At 43.8% G+C, this 20,933-nt stretch overlaps 1 protein-coding gene and 1 long non-coding RNA gene across 3 annotated transcripts in view; one reads left to right on the top strand and one right to left on the bottom strand.

Annotated features, from left to right (window-relative positions):
- The window catches only part of LOC138650863 (uncharacterized), a 92,791-nt gene extending 73,901 nt beyond the window's left edge, over positions 1 to 18,890 (bottom strand). For both annotated transcript variants that reach the window (XR_011315410.1, XR_011315409.1), the window contains exon 1: positions 18,830 to 18,890. This is a non-coding gene — a long non-coding RNA (uncharacterized lncRNA). The remainder of the gene's footprint in view (positions 1 to 18,829) is intronic.
- A 57-nt stretch (positions 18,891 to 18,947) lies between these two features.
- Positions 18,948 to 20,933, top strand: part of LOC138650862 (G protein-activated inward rectifier potassium channel 2-like) — a 64,473-nt gene continuing 62,487 nt past the window's right edge. Inside the window, exon 1 of the mRNA XM_069740711.1 lies at positions 18,948 to 19,109. The gene's annotated coding sequence lies outside the window, so the exon portion shown is untranslated. The remainder of the gene's footprint in view (positions 19,110 to 20,933) is intronic.

Consider the following 20,933-nt stretch of genomic DNA (forward strand, 5'->3'; position numbering starts at 1 on the left):
GTGTATGTGTGTATGTATGTCCGGGATTGGCATCTGCACCGTCGCAGCTACAGCCACAAAATTTTGCACAGTCACACGTCTGGACCCCGAGAGCGTCATAGGCTATATTGTGAGGTGAAATTTTAACCCCGCGCGTTCCAATTCACCAAACAATTTTGCCCCTATCTACATAATGGGGAAAAAAGTGAAAGGAAAAGTGTTGGAGGCGTTGAAGCTACAGCCACAAAATTTTGCACAGTCACACGTCTGGACCCCGAGAGCGTCATAGGCTATGTTGTGAGGTGAAATTTTAACCCCGCGCATTCCAATTCACCAAACAATTTTGCCCCTATCTACATAATAAGAAAAAATGAAAGGAAAAGTGTTGGAGGCAAATTGACAGCTGCCAGATGTGAACAAGGGGGACGTAAAGAGTGAGAGCGATGGCGCCAAAGAGTATATACCGTACAGTTGCTAAGGTGGGGCCCCGACATGGGATACTCACCACACACGGGGATATGAACACACACACAAAATGCGCCACACACTTCCACGTGCTTGAACACATATCACCCTCAGCACACATTTCACCACACATTCTCCAACCTCGCCACATAAAAGTCGAAACACAAAAGTCGCCGCTCAAAACTCGCCACGCGCAGAACTCGCCACATGCAAAAACTAGGCTCTTGCAAAACTCGCCACAAGTGCAAAACTCACCTCATGGAAAACTCGCCACACGCAAAACTTGCACATGCGGAAAAATTGCCACATGCACAAAAGTTGCAACACATGCAAAATTTCTTCACACAAAACTTGCACATACTCAAAAGGCACCACACAAAACTCGCCACGTGCAAAACTCGCCATGCGCAAAACTTGCTGCACACAAGTTGCTACACTAACCTGTCACATGCAACTCGACACACAAAAAGTTGCTACACGCATGTTGCCACACACAACTCATCTCACAAAAGTCGCTACATACATGTCGCCACACGCAACTCAACACACACAACTTGACAAACGAAACTCGCCCTAAAACACACACAAGTCTGGTCTTATCCTTCAAAAATAAAAATCTGATTAATAAGCAGACAAACTACAACAAATGTACCATAAAGGAAATACGGCAGCTGTCAGTCACATGACCTGTCTATTATGTGTATGTGTGAGCTAATATATACTGCCAGGGGGAGGGCTTCCTGCTGGCTGGGGATTCATCAGGCTGCCAATTTAGCTTACAAATACTGAGGTAAAAATACTGAGCAAATAACGTGTGAACGAGGTCTAATACAGGAGGAGATGACACACAGGTATATACTATATACAGGAGAGATGACACACAGGTATATACTATATAGAGGAGGAGATGACATACAGGTATATACTATATACAGGAGAAGATGACATACAGGTATATGCTATATATAGAAGATGACATGCAGGTATATACTATATACAGGAGGAGATGACACACAGATATATACTATATACAGGGGAGATGACACACAGGTATATACTATATACAGGAGGAGATGACATACAGGTATATACTATATATAGAAGGAGATGACATTCAGGTATATACTATATATAGGGGAGATGACACACAGCAGGTATATAATATATACAGGGGAGATGACATACAGGTATATACTATATACAGGAGATGACATACAGATGTATACTATATACAGTGGGGCAAAAAAGTATTTAGTCAGTCAGCAATAGTGCAAGTTCCACCACTTAAAAAGATGAGAGGCGTCTGTAATTTACATCATAGGTAGACCTCAACTATGGGAGACAAACTGAGAAAAAAAAATCCAGAAAATCACATTGTCTGTTTTTTTAACATTTTATTTGCATATTATGGTGGAAAATAAGTATTTGGTCAGAAACAAAATTTCATCTCAATACTTTGTAATATATCCTTTGTTGGCAATGACAGAGGTCAAACGTTTTCTGTAAGTCTTCACAAGGTTGCCACACACTGTTGTTGGTATGTTGGCCCATTCCTCCATGCAGATCTCCTCTAGAGCAGTGATGTTTTTGGCTTTTCGCTTGGCAACACGGACTTTCAACTCCCTCCAAAGGTTTTCTATAGGGTTGAGATCTGGAGACTGGCTAGGCCACTTCAGGACCTTGAAATGCTTCTTACGAAGCCACTCCTTCGTTGCCCTGGCGGTGTGCTTTGGATCATTGTCATGTTGAAAGACCCAGCCACGTTTCATCTTCAATGCCCTTGCTGATGGAAGGAGGTTTGCACTCAAAATCTCACGATACATGGCCCCATTCATTCTTTCATGTACCCGGATCAGTCGTCCTGGCCCCTTTGCAGAGAAACAGCCCCAAAGCATGATGTTTCCACCACCATGCTTTACAGTAGGTATGGTGTTTGATGGATGCAACTCAGTATTCTTTTTCCTCCAAACACGACAAGTTGTGTTTCTACCAAACAGTTCCAGTTTGGTTTCATCAGACCATAGGACATTCTCCCAAAACTCCTCTGGATCATCCAAATGCTCTCTAGCAAACTTCAGACGGGCCCGGACATGTACTGGCTTAAGCAGTGGGACACGTCTGGCACTGCAGGATCTGAGTCCATGGTGGCGTAGTGTGTTACTTATGGTAGGCCTTGTTACATTGGTCCCAGCTCTCTGCAGTTCATTCACTAGGTCCCCCCGCGTGGCTCTGGGATTTTTGCTCACCGTTCTTGTGATCATTCTGACCCCACGGGGTGGGATTTTGCGTGGAGCCCCAGATCGAGGGAGATTATCAGTGGTCTTGTATGTCTTCCTTTCTAATTATTGCTCCCACTGTTGATTTCTTCACTCCAAGCTGGTTGGCTATTGCAGATTCAGTCTTCCCAGCCTGGTGCAGGGCTACAATTTTGTGTCTGGTGTCCTTTAACAGCTCTTTGGTCTTCACCATACTGGAGTTTGGAGTCAGACTGTTTGAGGGTGTGCACAGGTGTCTTTTTATACTGATAAGTTTAAACAGGTGCCATTACTACAGGTAATGAGTGGAGGAAAGAGGAGACTCTTAAAGAAGAAGTTACAGGTCTGTGAGAGCCTGAAATCTTGATTGTTTGTTTCTGACCAAATACTTATTTTCCACCATAATATGCAAATAAAATGTTAAAAAAACAGACAATGTGATTTTCTGGATTTTTTTTTCTCAGTTTGTCTCCCATAGTTGAGGTCTACCTATGATGTAAATTACAGACGCCTCTCATCTTTTTAAGTGGTGGAACTTGCACTATTGCTGACTGACTAAATACTTTTTTGCCCCACTGTATAAGGGAGATGACAAACATGTATATACTGAGGTGATGAGGTGAAAATGAGAGGTGTGAGTGCAAAATGAGAGGAGTGAGGAAAAATAATGGAGTGATCAGAAAATGACAGATGTGAGGTTGAAATGACAAGTGTTAGGGGGGAATGAGAGGAGTGAGGGAGAAAATGAGAGATGTGAGGGAGAAAATGAGAGATGTGATTGGGAAAATGAGAGGCGGGATGGGAAAATAAGAGAAGTGACGTGCTATAACTAACCACAGATATTTACTATGCCCAGGCAACGCCGGGCTCTTCAGCTAGTTGATTATAAAGTAGCTGAGTAGATAGATATATATTTGCTTTTGTGTAAGTATATGTGATTTAAAGGAATATATATATGATTTAAAGGAGTATACATGCAAGTGAGATCTACATGATATACATATTTCTATCACAATACTACCCCTATGTACAAGAATATAATTACTATAATACTGCCCCATGTACAAAAATATAACTACTATAATACCGCTCCCTATATACAAGAATATAACTACTATAATACTGACCCCTATGTACAAGAATATAACTGCTATAATACTGCCCCTATGTACAAGAATATAACTACTATGATACTGCCCCTATGTACAAGAATATAACTACTATAATACTGCCCCTATGTACAAGAATATAACTACTATAATAATCCTGCTCATACAGGTATTGTACATATGACCAGGTTTTAAATACATCAGATAGGGATTACATACATTAGTTCGGACTGCTCTGATATGGGTATACCTTGACGTTTGGTAGAGCGGCTTATTATACATTTTTTGCAAAAAACGTATCAACCAAATACCCTGTTTTTTCCATCTTTTTACTAGCACTTGCTGTCCACTGTGATTTTTTTGCAACGGTGTGTTTTTGGTTTTACTGTGCTTTTTTGTGTTTTCAAGTCTTTTGGTGGTGTGAACATGTCTCTACGGGCTTGTTCACTGTGCGCGCAGCTCATGTGTTCTGGTTTCATATAATACTGTCCCTATGTACAAGAATATAACTACTATAATACCGCTCCCTATATACAAGAATATAACTACTACTATACTACCCCTATATACAAGAATATAACTACTATAATACTGCCCCTATATATAAGAATATAACTACTATAATACTGCTCCTATGTACAAGAATATAACTACTATAATACTGCCCCTATATACAAGAATATAACTACTACTATACTACCCCTATATACAAGAATATAACTACTATAATACTGCCCCTATATATAAGAATATAACTACTATAATACTGCTCCTATGTACAAGAATATAACTACTATAATACTGCCCCTATATACAATAATATAACTACTATAATACTGCCCCTATGTACAAGAATATAACTACTATAATACTGCCCCTATGTACAAGAATATAACTACTATAATGCTGTCTACATAATAGAACATAAGTTCTATAATAAATAGATCTAGAATACTGTTTGCTTATGGTTGTTATTATTATTATATTATGTATTTATGTGCTTTATTACATGACATAATGGGAATCTTTGCTGCATTCTCTGTACCTGTGCAGTGTTTGCTCTGGTTTCTCCCTCTGTTCTCAGGAGCACAGGATGCTTTTCCTTTGTTCATTGTGACTGATGCACTTTTACTTTGTTTGCTTTGCTATTTTTACGCCTGATATCGGGGTCAGGCTACAGGAGGATTTTTGAGCTGAGCCTGAAGGTAAGAGAAGGATCTGACAACCTGACAGGCAGATGTAAATGCTGCTTCTTCATATCTGAGGATTAGTGTCTATTACAGTGGACCAGTGGAGGCAGCTCCTGGGGGTGATAACAGAATCCCCTTAAAGCCGCAGTAATACTGTAAATAGCATTTTCTGGGGGTTTCACAGTAAAACAGGTTTTTGGATTTTTTTCTTGTTTTTTATTAAAATTATGATAACTTTAATCGGGAAATTGATGAAAATGCACATCTCAAATATTTGACACCCCTGGCGGACACACAGAAGAGGGCCCCTGTGCAAGAACAACGGGAGTAAGAAGGGAAGAGGGGAGGTGGGGGATGCAGCTGCAGTTTATGTCTCAGTTTTCTTTGTGATATTGAATGTCATGAAAATAGATTTCAGCTTTTGGCTACTTGGGCTATTAGAATCTCCAGTATATGCAAAAGTCACATCATCAAGACGAACGTGTCTACTCGAGGTAAGCAAGGAAAAGTAATCTATATATATGATTGTCTAAGAGTCTGTTTGTCTGTAACCAAAATCCTGCGCCCGGCCGGCCTCGACCAATCAGCGTTCATAAATAAACTACATACATGTACTAGAACGAGAATAACATGAAGGACAGTCTGTGAGGGAGAGACATGTTATTCTCTCCCTCACACACTGTCCTCCATGTTATTCTCTCCCTCACACACTGTCCTCCATGTTATTCTCTCCCTTACAGACTGTCCTCCATGTTGTTCTCCCCCTCACAGACTGTCCTCCATGTTTTTCTCTCCCTCACAGACTGTCCTCCATATTATTTTCTCCCTCACAGACTGTCCTCCATGTTATTCTCTCCCTCACAGACTGTCCTCCATGTTATTCTCTCGCTCACAGACTGTCCTCCATGTTGTTCTCCCCCTCACAGACTGTCCTCCATGTTATTCTCTCCCTCACAGACTGTCCTCCATGTTATTCTCTCCCTCACAGACTGTCCTCCATGTTATTCTCTCGCTCACAGACTGTCCTCCATGTTGTTCTCTCCCTCACAGACTGTCCTCCATGTTATTCTCTCCCTCACAGACTGTCCTCCATGTTGTTCTCCCCCTCACAGACTGTTCTCCATGTTATTCTCTCCCTCACAGACTGTCCTCCATGTTGTTCTCTCCCTCACAGACTGTCCTCCATGTTATTCTCTCCCTCACAGACTGTCCTCCATGTTGTTCTCCCCCTCACAGACTGTTCTCCATGTTATTCTCTCCCTCACAGACTGTCCTCCATGTTATTCTCTCCCTCACAGACTGTCCTCCATGTTATTCTCTCGCTCACAGACTGTCCTCCATGTTGTTCTCTCCCTCACAGACTGTCCTCCATGTTATTCTCTCCCTCACAGACTGTCCTCCATGTTGTTCTCCCCCTCACAGACTGTTCTCCATGTTATTCTCTCCCTCACAGACTGTCCTCCATGTTGTTCTCTCCCTCACAGACTGTCCTCCATGTTTTCTCTCCCTCACAGACTGTCCTCCATGTTATTCTCTCCCTCACAGACTGTCATTCATGTTATTCTCGTTCTAGTATATGTATGTAGTTTATTTATGAACGCTGATTGGTCGAGGGCGGCCGGGCGCGACCAATCAGCGACGCAGGATTTCGGATACAGAACAACAGACCCTTAGACAATTATATATATAGATTAATTTTCCTTGCTTACCTCGAGTAGACACGTTCTTCTTGATGATGTGACTTTTGCTTATACTGGAGATTCTAACAGCCCACGTATTCAATATCACAAAGGAAACTGAGACATAAACTGCAGCTGCATCCACCTCCTCCCCTCTTCCCTTCTTACTAATTTCCCATCTTACACTAGAGAAGGTTTGTGAATATCAGGCTGGAAGAAAAGTTGAAGATGTCATTTTCTCCTGATCACTTGCTACAATGTCTCGCTGATACTTTCTAGCCACAAGGTTACACTTGACTTCCCAGGGGAGATACGGGCGACTGCAGATTTGCCTCTCGCCTTAAACGCAAGACGTTTCTAGGACAAGTTTCAGCAGCGTTTTCTGGGCAGATAATGGGATTCGGTGAGCGGCAGCACAGGATTCTGTCTGTCCTAACGTAACACGTGTATAATTAGCCACTCCGGAGTAGCCGGCCGCCTCTGCCAGTGGCCTCCTCTGTAATTATGTTGTATGTAAAACTTTTCAGTTACTGTCATAATTTAGGGAAAGATTTCATCAGCGTCCATCATATAAACTCCTACACGCTGCGGGGGGCAAAGTGTGACCTTAACCCTCTGCACCCCAAATCCCTGCGCAAGGCAACCATTATTATCCTACAGCTCGCTGCCGCCAGAGGCCCGGGCGAAACGCGCGTTGGGGCTGCGTAGTCTGACCAGTGCAAGGACATATTTGGGTGAGAAATGACGTTCTATATTTGATATATACTATTTGAAGATCTGGGTATTTTTACATAGGTCCATTGTTATGGTGATGATGTGGTTTTGATTAATATATATGACACCCAGTATTTTATGATAGCGTTGCGGTATATATATTAATGGACCCGTGGAAGCGCACAAGCGCGAAACGATCGTAGTCCTGTTCTTTCTCCCCGCACCGCTGATCTCTCCCAGCCGCCTCTCCTTACTATGTCCGTTGTTACGTTATGATGAATAAAGGACTTTGATTCGCAATCTACCTGGGTGAGTGCCGCATTTTCCTTTTTTTCCTTGGGTATATATATTACGGTTGTCGAAACTCCCGGTCCTATTTATATAATTGTAACTGTGTCGGTCTTTTGTTTGTGTCCTTTACGATACAATTTTGCTTGTCCATATAATAATTCTTTATTATTGTGTATTTAATGTTATCTTTTTTATATTGATTACTACTAAATATTTGATATATTTTATATATGTAGTCTGGTGCTCCTTTTTTGTTTTTTTATTATAATAGGAATAATTGTGCTTGCAGCTTTGGATGTGATTGGAGTAAAAAAATTTAAAAAGTCTATGTAAAGTGTTTTATGGATGAAATAATGATAAAGCAGCCTCTGGGGGTACACAGGATACCCTGCGGTTTATGGACTTTGTTTTGGATATTAAATGTAACAGTATAGTAATAACTGGTTGTTACTCGTTGTCTGCATTAGAGAGCAGCTGACGAGCGTTTACCCCGGAGATGGATACGGGCTCGCTGGGGGGCTGGCTGTAAAACAGTAATTGGCTATTATGGGCAGGGTTGTAATGGATGGTGTCAAATAAACACAATGGTGGCCTGTCATACAAGTATTGATCATATAGATCGGCCGGATATTGATTGCTGAGCCTCCGGTAAGCAGCGGCTCTGTTGTGGATGTGTTTAGGACCGGGATCACACTGGGATATGATGGGGAGCTCTGTAGGTCCATGAGCAAAAGATGTCTGAAAAATAAACCCTCAACTAATCTAAATGATGGCACCATAGGGTGTAAAATATCCAGGCGAAAAGTGCTACATAACTGAACAACACCCTAGAATGCATGCATAATACTGCCGTACAGTGCCAGCATAGCTCATACAGGCAGAGCATAAGAATAACATACAGTTCCTATAATATACTGCCGTACAGTGCCAACATAGCGTCATACAGGCAGAGCATAGCAATAACATACAGTTCCTACATAATACCGCCATGCAGTGCCAGCATAGCTCATACAGGCAGAGCATAGCAATAGCATACAGTTCCTACATAATACCGCCATACAGTGCCAGCATAGCGTCATACAGGCAGAGCATAAGAATAACATACAGTTCCTATAATATACTGCCGTACAGTGCCAACATAGCGTCATACAGGCAGAGCATAGCAATAACATACAGTTCCTACATAATACTGCCATACAGTGCCAGCATAGCGTCATACAGGCAGAGCATGGCAATAACATACAGTTCCTATAATACTGCCGTACAGTGCCAGCATAGCGTCATACAGGCAGAGCATAGCAATAACATACAGTTCCTATAATACTGCCGTACAGTGCCAGCATAGCTCATACAGGCAGAGCATAGCAATAACATACAGTTCCTATAATACTGCCGTACAGTGCCAGCATAGCTCATACAGGCAGAGCATAGCAATAACATACAGTTCCTATAATACTGCCGTACAGTGCCAGCATAGCTCATACAGGCAGAGCATAGCAATAACATACAGTTCCTACATAATACCACCATACAGTGCCAGCATAGCATCATACAGGCAGAGCATAGCAATAACATACAGTTCCTGCATAATACTGCCACACAGTGCCAGCATAGCATCATACAGGCAGAGTATGGCAATAACATACAGTTCCTACATAATACCACCATACAGTGCCAGCATAGCGTCATACAGGCAGAGCATAGCAATAACATACAGTTCCTACATAATACCGCCATATAGTGCCAGCATAGCTAATACAGGCAGAGCATAGCAATAGCATACAGTTCCTACATAATACCGCCATACAGTGCTAGCATAGCATCATACAGGCAGAGCATGGCAATAACATACAGTTCCTACATAATACCGCCATACAGTGCCTGCATAGCGTCATACAGGCAGACCATAGCAATAACATACAGTTCCTACATAATAACCATACAGTGCCAGCATAGCTCATACAGGCAGAGCATAGCAACAGATTACAGTTCCTACATAATACCACCATACAGGGCCAGCATAGTGTCATAGAGGCATAGCATAGCAATAACATACAGTTCCTACATAATACCACTATACAGTGCCAGCAGAGTGTCATGCAGGCAGAACATAGCAATAACATACAGTTCCTACATAATACCGCCATACAGGGCCAGCATAGCGTCATAGAGGCATAGCAATAACATACAGTTCCTACATAATATCGCCATACAGTGCCAGCATAGCGTCATACAGGCAGAGCATAAAAATAACATACAGTTCCTACATAATACTGTCATACAGTGCCAGCATAGCGTCATACAGGCAGAGCATGAGAATAACATACAGTTCCTTCATAATACCCTCATATAGTGCAAGCATAGCGTCATACAGGCAGACCATAACAATAACATACAGTTCTTACATAATACTGCCATACAGTGCCAGCATAGCGTCATACAGGCAGAGCATAGCAATAACATACAGTTCCTACATAATACCGCCATACAGTGCCTGTGTACAAATGTCAGTACCAAGCATAGCAGTGTCCCCTCCATCTGTCCAGTATCGATCCCGGAATTCTCCAAGCACAGGATAATACTGATGTATGGTAATTACAGTTTTTCCTTTTGACTCTGCGCCTTTTTATTCTGCGGAATGTCCGTCCACATATTTTAACATGTTTTTTGGGAGTCTAAGAGGCAACTTTTCTTCTTGTGAAGAATGGGAAGCCAAGCCTGGCATGTCAGAGCGAGGAGACTTAGCTCCTATGAGAAATTAAACATGTTTTTTTTACTTTTTTTTCTTGTAATTATTTTACTACCCTAGCCCTAAACCTAACCCAAGTCCTAACCATAGCCCTAAAACTAACCCAAGCCCTAAACCTAACAAAAGCCATAACCTTAGCCCTAAACCTAACCCAAGTCCTAACCTTAGCCCTACCCCTGACCCAATCCAAAACCCTAACCCAAGTCATAACCCTAGCCCTAAACCTAACCCAAGGTATAACCTTAGCCCTAAACCTAACCTAAGTCATAACCCTAGCCGTAAACCTAACCAAGGCATAACCCTAGCCGTAAACCTAACCCAAGACATAACCCTAGCCCTAAACCTAACCCAAGCCCTAACCCTAGCCCTAAACATAACCCAAGCCCTAAACCTAACCCAAGCCCTAACCATAGCCCTAAAACTAACCCAAGCCCTAAACCTAACCCAAGCCATAACCTTAACCCTAAACCTAACCCAAGTCCTAACCCTAGCCCTACCCCTAACCCAATCCAAAACCCTAGCCCTAACCCTAACCCAAGTCATAACCCTAGCCCAAGTCATAACCCTAGCCCTAAACCTAACCCAAGGTATAACCTTAGCCCTAAACCTAAAGTAAGTCATAACCCTAGCCGTAAACCTAACCAAGGCATAACCCTAGCCGTAAACCTAACCCAAATCATAACCCTAGCCCTAAACCTAACCCAAGGCAGAGCAGTAACCCTAAACCTAGCCTAAGTCATAACCCTAGCCGTAAACCTAGCTAAGGCATAACCCTTGCCGTAAACCTAACCCAAGACATAACCCTAGCCCTAAACCTAACCCAAGGCATAACTGTAGCCCTAAACCTAACCTAAGTCAGATAACCCTAGCTGTAAATCTAACCCAAGGCATAGCCCGAGCACTAAACCTAACCTAAGCCCTAACCCTAGCCCTAAACCTAACTCAAGACCTAACCATAGCCCTAGCTCTACTTAAGTTTGGAAAAAGTGTCTCAAAACCTAAAACATATCATAAGGTTACTGTTTTGTTTTTAAAGGAGATGCTTTTTTAAAAATTTGGGACAGGTCTCTCGGCAGGACTCTGCATCTCTTCAAGTGAGAGTAGAGGTAGAGCGCTGCAGAAGAGCACAGAGGTTGACGTTTGCCCATGCAGAGCGTAGCAGTTTGTCATCGGCTGTTGTGCTCTTTGAAATATCAAAGCTCACTTCATGATTCAATATCCAAGCGAGGGGGCCAAGGTTTTGCATCCGCCCCCTCCGCCACTGCATAATAGAGTCCTATAGTGCATGTAAAAGGCCATACAATGCCGACACGGTGTCATATAGGGAAAGTATAGTAATAAGATATAGAACCTGCCGCGCAGACTAATAACTATTATCATATAGGGCCAGAAATTTGCCGTGACCACAAAATACCGCCATATAGTGCTTGTATTAGTGATGTGGACAGGAGTATAAGGTTTATGGAATCTCTGTAAGGAAATCTGGATTTTCCCACGGTGAATCCGGCAGATTGCCCCTCTGGAGTTGTCTCCATAAGTAACGAACGCCTATGTACCTGCACTAAAGACACCAAGTGGCGGTACTATGCTGGAAGATGGATGACAGGCAGCAGTCTGGACGGTCAGCCGCTCATGGAATCCAAAAATTCCCATTTACTGACATTGCATATTTGGATCAGATTGTCAGATGGACCATATTCTGGATTAAAGGAATTCCACCCACATAAATATCTCACAGCAAATCGTTATATGGGAGCCGTAATGACCCGTGCACCGTGCAATACGCGGCCCCATTATCTCTGATCCAGGCGGTAATCGCACATTTCAGATGAGATGTAGAGGCTGTGACCCCCATCATTGCTCTCAGCCGGGAGCTTCCACCCTGATGCCCCCTTTGATGAGGGTCTGCAGGCGGTGGTCTTCCCACGCTGCTCTCTTCTAGAAGCGAGGTTGACCCTTCTCCATCAGAGCCCCCCTCCTCACCTGCTTCACGATAAAATGTATCAAGGCAATAAGGGTTAATATGAACTTTGAGGATTTTTCTATCGATTTCCTGAGGATTGGCGTCTCCGCTGTTTCTTCCCCACTGATCTCCGTTCTCATTTCATGTGAGAATCTCCTAAATACAAGTGTTCGGAGGCTGGTGGTGCTAAAAGGGGTCCAATGTCATCCTAGCTAGGGGCCCGCTCACCTCTATGTGCCCCCCGAGACTGAGCAGAGCTGTATCATTACTGTGTTATTCTACAATGTGCGGCCATAAAACGTGGAATAAATCATAGAACTCCAATTACATTTATTATCCAATTTCCATGCAGCCCTGGAGTGTTCATTAGCCAATCAACATGGAGTTTCCTTATACATTGCAGCAGAAAATCAGCTATCCTTACTGTAATCTATAACTCGGCTATACGCCTTAACCCTGTAATGTCTGGGTCCTATTGACTATATAGGACATTGTCCACTAGACATTTTACCTGTCTCTATTTGCGGCTTCCACCAGCTCCCTATGGTCATTTATTCCATTCATCATAAAGATCAGATACTTGACTTGTAATATGATCATTCAATAGACTCCTCTCCTGTGTCACCTCATCATGGTCCTTCCATAGACTCCTCTCCTGTGTCACCTCATCATGGTCCTTCCATAGACTCCTCTCCTGTGTCACCTCATCATAGTCCTTCCATAGACTCCTCTCCTGTGTCACCTCATCATGGTCCTTCCATAAACTCCTCTCCTGTGTCACCTCATCATGGTCCTTCCATAGACTCCTCTCCTGTGTCACCTCATCATGGTCCTTCCATAGACTCCTCTCCTGTGTCACGTCATCATGGTCCTTCCATAGACTCCTCTCCTGTGTCACGTCATCATGGTCCTTCCATAGACTCCTCTCCTGTGTCACGTCATCATGGTCCTTCCATAGACTCTTCTCCTGTGTCACCTCATCATGGTCCTTCCATAGACTCCTCTCCTGTGTCACCTCATCATGCTCCTTCCATAGACTCCTCTCCTGTGTCACCTCATCATGGTCCTTCTATACACTCCTCTCCTGTGTCACCTCATCATGGTCCTTCCATAGACTCCTCTCCTGTGTCACCTCATCATGGTCCCTCCATAGACTCCTCTCCTGTGTCACCTCATCATGGTCCTTCCAAAGACTCCTCTCCTGTGTCACCTCATCATGGTCCTTCCAAAGATTCCTCTCCTGTGTCACCCTTATCATGCTCCACAGACACTTCTCCTGTGTCACCCTTATCATAGTCCTTCCACAGATTCCTCTCCTGTGTCACCTTATCATGGTCCTTCCACAGATTCTTCTCCTGTGTCACCCTTAGCATGGTCCTTCCACAGATTCCTCTCCTGTGTCACTTTATCATGGTCCTTCCTTAGGCTCCTCTCCTATATTACCCTTATCATAGTCCTTCCATAGAAACATCTCCAGTGTCATCTCTAATATGCTCTTTCGTTTACTCCTCTTCTGTGTCATGTCACTTATGGCCCTTACTTACACTTTTCCTGTAACACCTCCATTACAGAATTTCCATTGACCCATCTCTAGTACCACATCTTCTGTAATCTTTTCATGGACCCAGCTTACCACTTCTTCTTTCATTGTGTTCCACAAGTAGACCTATCTCATGTGCCTCTACAGACTTATCTCCTGTGCCACCTTTTCATGGTCTTTCCATAAACATATCTTTTATCTCCCTCTATGATGAACCTTCTGTAAACTTATATCCTTTGCCACCTCTATCATGGTCCTTTCATTGACTTATTTCTTGTTCCACTTATTTCATGGTCTTCCCATAGACTTTTCTCCTGTTCCACCTCTAATAATAATAATATAATAATCTTTATTTATATAGCGCCAACATATTCCGCAGCGCTTTACAGTTAAAGAGTTTCAAACACAAAAGTCATAAGTAACAACGTCAACAATACAATAATTAAAGCAAAATAAGCCGCCCCTGCTCGTGAGAGCTTACAATCTACAATGAGGTGGGGGAGATACAAAGTACAGGTGTGTATTTACAATGATGTATTTACAATGAGGGTCCAGCCATCTTCAGGGGGTGGGGGATAGATGGAGATAGTGAATGGGCTACACACACACAAACATAACATAACTTTGATTAGTGAACGTTGATAGGCCGCTCTGAACAAATGTGTTTTGAGCGAGTGCCTAAAACTATGCAAATTATGGATGGTCCTAATATCTTGGGGTAGAGCATTCCAGAGGATTGGCGCAGCACGGGAGAAGTCTTGGAGTCGGGAGTGGGAGGTACGGAATAGTGCAGAGGTTAATCGAAAGTCATTTGCAGAGCGCAGCGGTCGGTTAGGCTGATAGACAGAAATGAGGGAGGAGATGTAAGGGGGTGCCGCACTGTGGAGAGCTTTGTGGGTGAGAACAAGTACTTTGAATTGTATCCTGTAATGAATGGGCAGCCAGTGTAACGACTGGCGAAGAGCGGACGCTTCCGAATAACGATTAGCCAGATGGACGACCCTGGCTGCTGCATTAAGGATGGACTGGAGACGGGAAAGTCGCGTGAGGGGGAGGCCAATTAATAGAGTGTTACAGTAGTCCAGGCGGGAGTGGATCAGGGCGACAGTGAGGGTTTTAGCTGTCTCCATGGTGAGAAAAGGGCGGATTCTAGAGATGTTCTTTAGGTGTAAGCGGCACGAGCGGGCAAGAGATTGTATGTGGGAGGTGAAGGAGAGATCGGAGTCAAACATAACACCCAGACAGTGCGCCTGCTGCCGGGGTGTTATTATGGTGCCACCCACGGAGAGGGAAATGTCAGATTTAGGGAGGTTAGTAGACGGTGGGAGCAGGAGAAGTTCAGTTTATCATGGTCTTTCCATAGACTTCTCTCCTGTGCCACTTCTCTCATGGTCTCTCCATAGACTTATCTCCCATGCTCCCTCTATAATGGTTTCTCCATAGACTTATCTCCCATGCTCCCTCTATAATGGTACTTCTATAGACTTATCTCTCGTGCCACCTCTATAATGGTCCTTCCATCGACATCTCCCGTGCCACCTCTATAATGCATTTCAAAAACCTGACCGGCACATCCAAACATAGACTCAGTGTCAACAGGTGCTGAACCTAGAGTCGCCAACTCGTATATAGTTAAGTAAATAGGGCAACACACTGCAGCGCTAGAACATACAAACTTGAAAAATGAAATTTGAACTGCATTACTGCATTAGAAATATGAAAAATGAGAGCGTTTAGCGCATAAAAATGGCCAATTTTATGTGTACCTGGTAGCCCCTTTACGGCATCTCTCTTATACCAGGTCCTACACTCGCCTTACCTCGCTGAGAATAAACGTCTCCATCTGAATGGGTACCTGTGAAAACCTCTTCTTAGACTAAAATTCTCTCTTTCTGTGGAGGGGTATTGGACCTGCTGTAATTAGTTAACTATATACGAGTCGCCAACTCGTATATAGTTAAGTAAATAAGGCAGCACACTGCAGCGCTAGAACATACAAACTTGAAAAATGAAATTTGAACTGCATTACTGCACTAGAAATATGAAAAATGAGAGGCTACCAGGTACACATAAAATTGGCCATTTTTATGCGCTAAACGCTCTCATTTTTCATATTTCTAGTGCAGTAATGCAGTTCAAATTTCATTTTTCAAGTTTGTATGTTCTAGCGCTGCAGTGTGCTGCCCTATTTACTTAACCACCTCTATAATGGTCATTCCATAGTCTTATCTCCTGTGTCATTTCTCTCATGGTCTCTCCATAGACTTATCTCCTGTGCCCCCTCTATAATGGTCCTTCCATTGACATCTCCCGTGCTACCTCTATCATGGTCTTTCCATAGACTTATCTCCTGTGCCACCTCTATCATGGTCTTTCTATAGACTTATCTCCTGTGCCACCTCTATCATGGTCTTCCCATAGACTTATCTCCCGTGTCACTTCTTTTATGATCTTCCCATAGACTTATCTCCTGAGCCACCTCTATCATGGTCTTTCCATAGACTTATCTCCTGTGCCGCCTCTATCATGGTCATTCTATAGACTTATCTCCTGAGCCACCTCTATCATGGTCTTTCCATAGACTTATCTCCTGAGCCACCTCTATCATGGTCTTTCCATAGACTTATCTCCTGAGCCACCTCTATCATGGTCTTCCCATAGACTTATCTCCTGTGCCACCTCTATCATGGTCTTCCCATAGACTTATCTCCTGAGCCGCCTCTATCATGGTCTTTCTATAGACTTATCTCCTGAGCCATCTCTATCATGGTCTTTCCATAGACTTATCTCCTGAGCCATCTCTATCATGGTCTTTCCATAGACTTATCTCCTGAGCCATCTCTATCATGGTCTTTCCATAGACTTATCTCCTGAGCCATCTCTATCATGGTCTTTCCATAGACTTATCTCCTGAGCCATCTCTATCATGGTCTTTCCATAGACTTATCTCCTGTGCCACCTCTATCATGGTCTTTCTATAGACTTATCTCCTGAGCCACCTCTATCATGGTCTTCCCATAGACTTATCTCCTGTGCCACCTCTATCATGGTCTTTCCATAGACTTATCTCCTGAGCCATCTCTATCATGGTCTTTCCATAGACTTATCTCCTGTGCCACCTCTATCATGGTCTTTCCATAGACTTATCTCCTGAGCCACCTCTATCATGGTCTTCCCATAGACTTATCTCCTGTGCCACCTCTATCATGGTCTTCCCATAGACTTATCTCCTGAGCCATCTCTATCATGGTCTTTCCATAGACTTATCTCCTGAGCCATCTCTATCATGGTCTTTCCATAGACTTATCTCCTGAGCCATCTCTATCATGGTCTTTCCATAGACTTATCTCCTGTGCCATCTCTATCATGGTCTTTCTATAGACTTATCTCCTGTGCCACCTCTATGATGGTCTTTCCATAGACTTATCTCCCGTGTCACTTCTTTTATGATCTTCCCATAGACTTATCTCCTGAGCCACCTCTATCATGGTCTTTCCATAGACTTATCTCCTGTGCCGCCTCTATCATGGTCATTCTATAGACTTATCTCCTGAGCCACCTCTATCATGGTCTTTCCATAGACTTATCTCCTGAGCCACCTCTATCATGGTCTTTCCATAGACTTATCTCCTGAGCCACCTCTATCATGGTCTTCCCATAGACTTATCTCCTGTGCCACCTCTATCATGGTCTTCCCATAGACTTATCTCCTGAGCCGCCTCTATCATGGTCTTTCTATAGACTTATCTCCTGAGCCATCTCTATCATGGTCTTTCCATAGACTTATCTCCTGAGCCATCTCTATCATGGTCTTTCCATAGACTTATCTCCTGAGCCATCTCTATCATGGTGTTTCCATAGACTTATCTCCTGAGCCACCTCTATCATGGTCTTCCCATAGACTTATCTCCTGTGCCACCTCTATCATGGTCTTTCCATAGACTTATCTCCTGAGCCATCTCTATCATGGTCTTTCCATAGACTTATCTCCTGTGCCACCTCTATCATGGTCTTTCCATAGACTTATCTCCTGAGCCACCTCTATCATGGTCTTCCCATAGACTTATCTCCTGTGCCACCTCTATCATGGTCTTCCCATAGACTTATCTCCTGAGCCGCCTCTATCATGGTCTTTCTATAGACTTATCTCCTGAGCCATCTCTATCATGGTCTTTCCATAGACTTATCTCCTGAGCCATCTCTATCATGGTCTTTCCATAGACTTATCTCCTGAGCCATCTCTATCATGGTCTTTCCATAGACTTATCTCCTGTGCCATCTCTATCATGGTCTTTCTATAGACTTATCTCCTGTGCCACCTCTATGATGGTCTTTCCATAGACTTATCTCCTGAGCCACCTCTATCATGGTCTTTCCATAGACGTATCTCCTGTGCCACCTCTATAATGGTCCTTCCATAGAACCCAATTTTAATACTGGCCTCCTATTCTGTCATCCACACCTCTTTCTATTTCACCACCTGAAATTCATATTGTACACTCTATATAATGAGTGGTCTCCATTTCCCTCTCCCCCTCCTCCCCTCATCCTTTGTATCTCACCACACTTCCTTCTATAATTTTAGCATTGTCCTTGGTTACAACGTAGTAATTGAGAAGTGAATTGACTACTGATTGTATAATACACAGGTGATGTCATCTTTGTATTTACATAGGACTGCAGGTAACCCTTCTCCATCCTCATTAAATCAGAAAAGACACCATCATGCACAAAGGACACACATGGACAGGTTGAGCTCTGCTACATGCAGTCACATTCCTCCTCCCCTGGCTCAGGCAGCACCTAGCCATTGACTAGCACATTTCTGCCTCCTCTGGATGCAATGGTCTCCCTTGCAGCTCTGCTCTCTCATGTGCTCCATGTGCCATACCTACCTCCCACCGCTGTCCCATTTTCCTGTGATCTCCTGCTCCTCTGCTCAGGTCTCTGTTGGGATCTCTCATCTCTGCCCCTCCTCTTGCATCTCTTAAAACCCCCCTTTGTATGATGTCTGCTCATTTCATCCTTGTCTGGCAGCTCCCAGCATTGATCAGCATCTCCTCCTCCTCCTCCCAGTCACTTTGGCTTCCCTAGAGTTGGATTACAGGGAGCTGTCCTCAGCACCATGCAGCTTCTCCACCACTGCCTCTGCCACCTCAAGAAATAAGCCCTCAGGTAAGACGATGCATGGTCACCCAGCCTGGCATGCTGCCTCACTGCTGCAACTTCCATCACCTCCTCATTGTCAGAAGTGCTCTGTTAACCCTTTCACTGCTGCAACTTCCATCACCTCCTCAGGGTCAGAAGTGCTCTGTTAACCCTTTCACTGCTGCAACTTCCATCACCTCCTCAGGGTCAGAAGTGATCTGTTAACCCTTTCACTGCTGCAACTTCCATCTCCTCCGCATTGTCAGAAGTGATCTGTTAACCCTTTCACTGCTGCAACTTCCATCTCCTCCTCATTGTCAGAAGTGATCTGTTAACCCTTTCACTGCTGCAACTTCCATCTCCTCCTCATTGTCAGAAGTGATCTGTTAACCCTTTCACTGCTGCAACTTCCATCACCTCCTCAGGGTCAGACGTGATCTGTTAACCCTTTCACTGCTGCAACTTCCATCTCCTCCGCATTGTCAGAAGTGATCTGTTAACCCTTTCACTGCTGCAACTTCCATCTCCTCCTCATTGTCAGAAGTGATCTGTTAACCCTTTCACTGCTGCAACTTCCAGCACCTCCTCATTGTCAGAAGTGATCTGTTAACCCTTTCACTGCTGCAACTTCCATCACCTCCTCAGGGTCAGACGTGATCTGTTAACCCTTTCACTGCTGCAACTTCCATCTCCTCCGCATTGTCAGAAGTGATCTGTTAACCCTTTCACTGCTGCAACTTCCATCTCCTCCTCATTGTCAGAAGTGATCTGTTAACCCTTTCACTGCTGCAACTTCCAGCACCTCCTCATTGTCAGAAGTGATCTGTTAACCCTTTCACTGCTGCAACTTCCATCACCTCCTCAGGGTCAGAAGTGATCTGTTAACCCTTTCACTGCTGCAACTTCCATCTCCTCCGCATTGTCAGAAGTGATCTGTTAACCCTTTCACTGCTGCAACTTCCAGCACCTCCTCATTGTCAGAAGTGATCTGTTAACCCTTTCACTGCTGCAACTTCCAGCACCTCCTCATTGTCAGAAGTGATCTGTTAACCCTTTCACTGCTGCAACTTCCATCTCCTCATTGTCAGAAGTGATCTGTTAACCCTTTCACTGCTGCAACTTCCATCTCCTCCTCATTGTCAGAAGTGATCTGTTAACCCTTTCACTGTTGCAACTTCCAGCACCTCATCATTGTCAGAAGTGATCTGTTAACCCTTTCACTGCTGCAACTTCCATCTCCTCCTCATTGTCAGAAGTGATCTGTTAACCCTTTCACTGCTGCAACTTCCATCACCTCCTCATTGTCAGAAGTGCTCTGTTAACCCTTTCACTGCTGCAACTTCCATCACCTCCACAGGGTCGGAAGTGCTCTGTTAACCCTTTCACTGCTGCAACTTCCATCACCTCCTCAGGGTCAGAAGTGATCTGTTAACCCTTTCACTGCGGCAACTTCCATCTCCTCCTCATTGTCAGAAGTGATCTGTTAACCCTTTCACTGCTGCAACTTCCATCACCTCCACAGGGTCTGAAGTGCTCTGTTAACCCTTTCACTGCTGCAACTTCCATCACCTCCACAGGGTCGGAAGTGCTCTGTTAACCCTTTCACTGCTGCAACTTCCATCACCTCCTCAGGGTCAGAAGTGATCTGTTAACCCTTTCACTGCTGCAACTTCCATCTCCTCCTCATTGTCAGAAGTGATCTGTTAACCCTTTCACTGCGGCAACTTCCATCACCTCCTCAGGGTCAGAAGTGATCTGTTAACCCTTTCACTGCTGCAACTTCCATCACCTCCTCATTGTCAGAAGTGATCTGTTAACCCTTTCACTGCTGCAACTTCCATCTCCTCCTCA

The sequence above is a fragment of the Ranitomeya imitator genome, chromosome 10 (assembly GCF_032444005.1).
Source record: "Ranitomeya imitator isolate aRanImi1 chromosome 10, aRanImi1.pri, whole genome shotgun sequence".
NCBI lineage: Eukaryota > Metazoa > Chordata > Amphibia > Anura > Dendrobatidae > Ranitomeya > Ranitomeya imitator.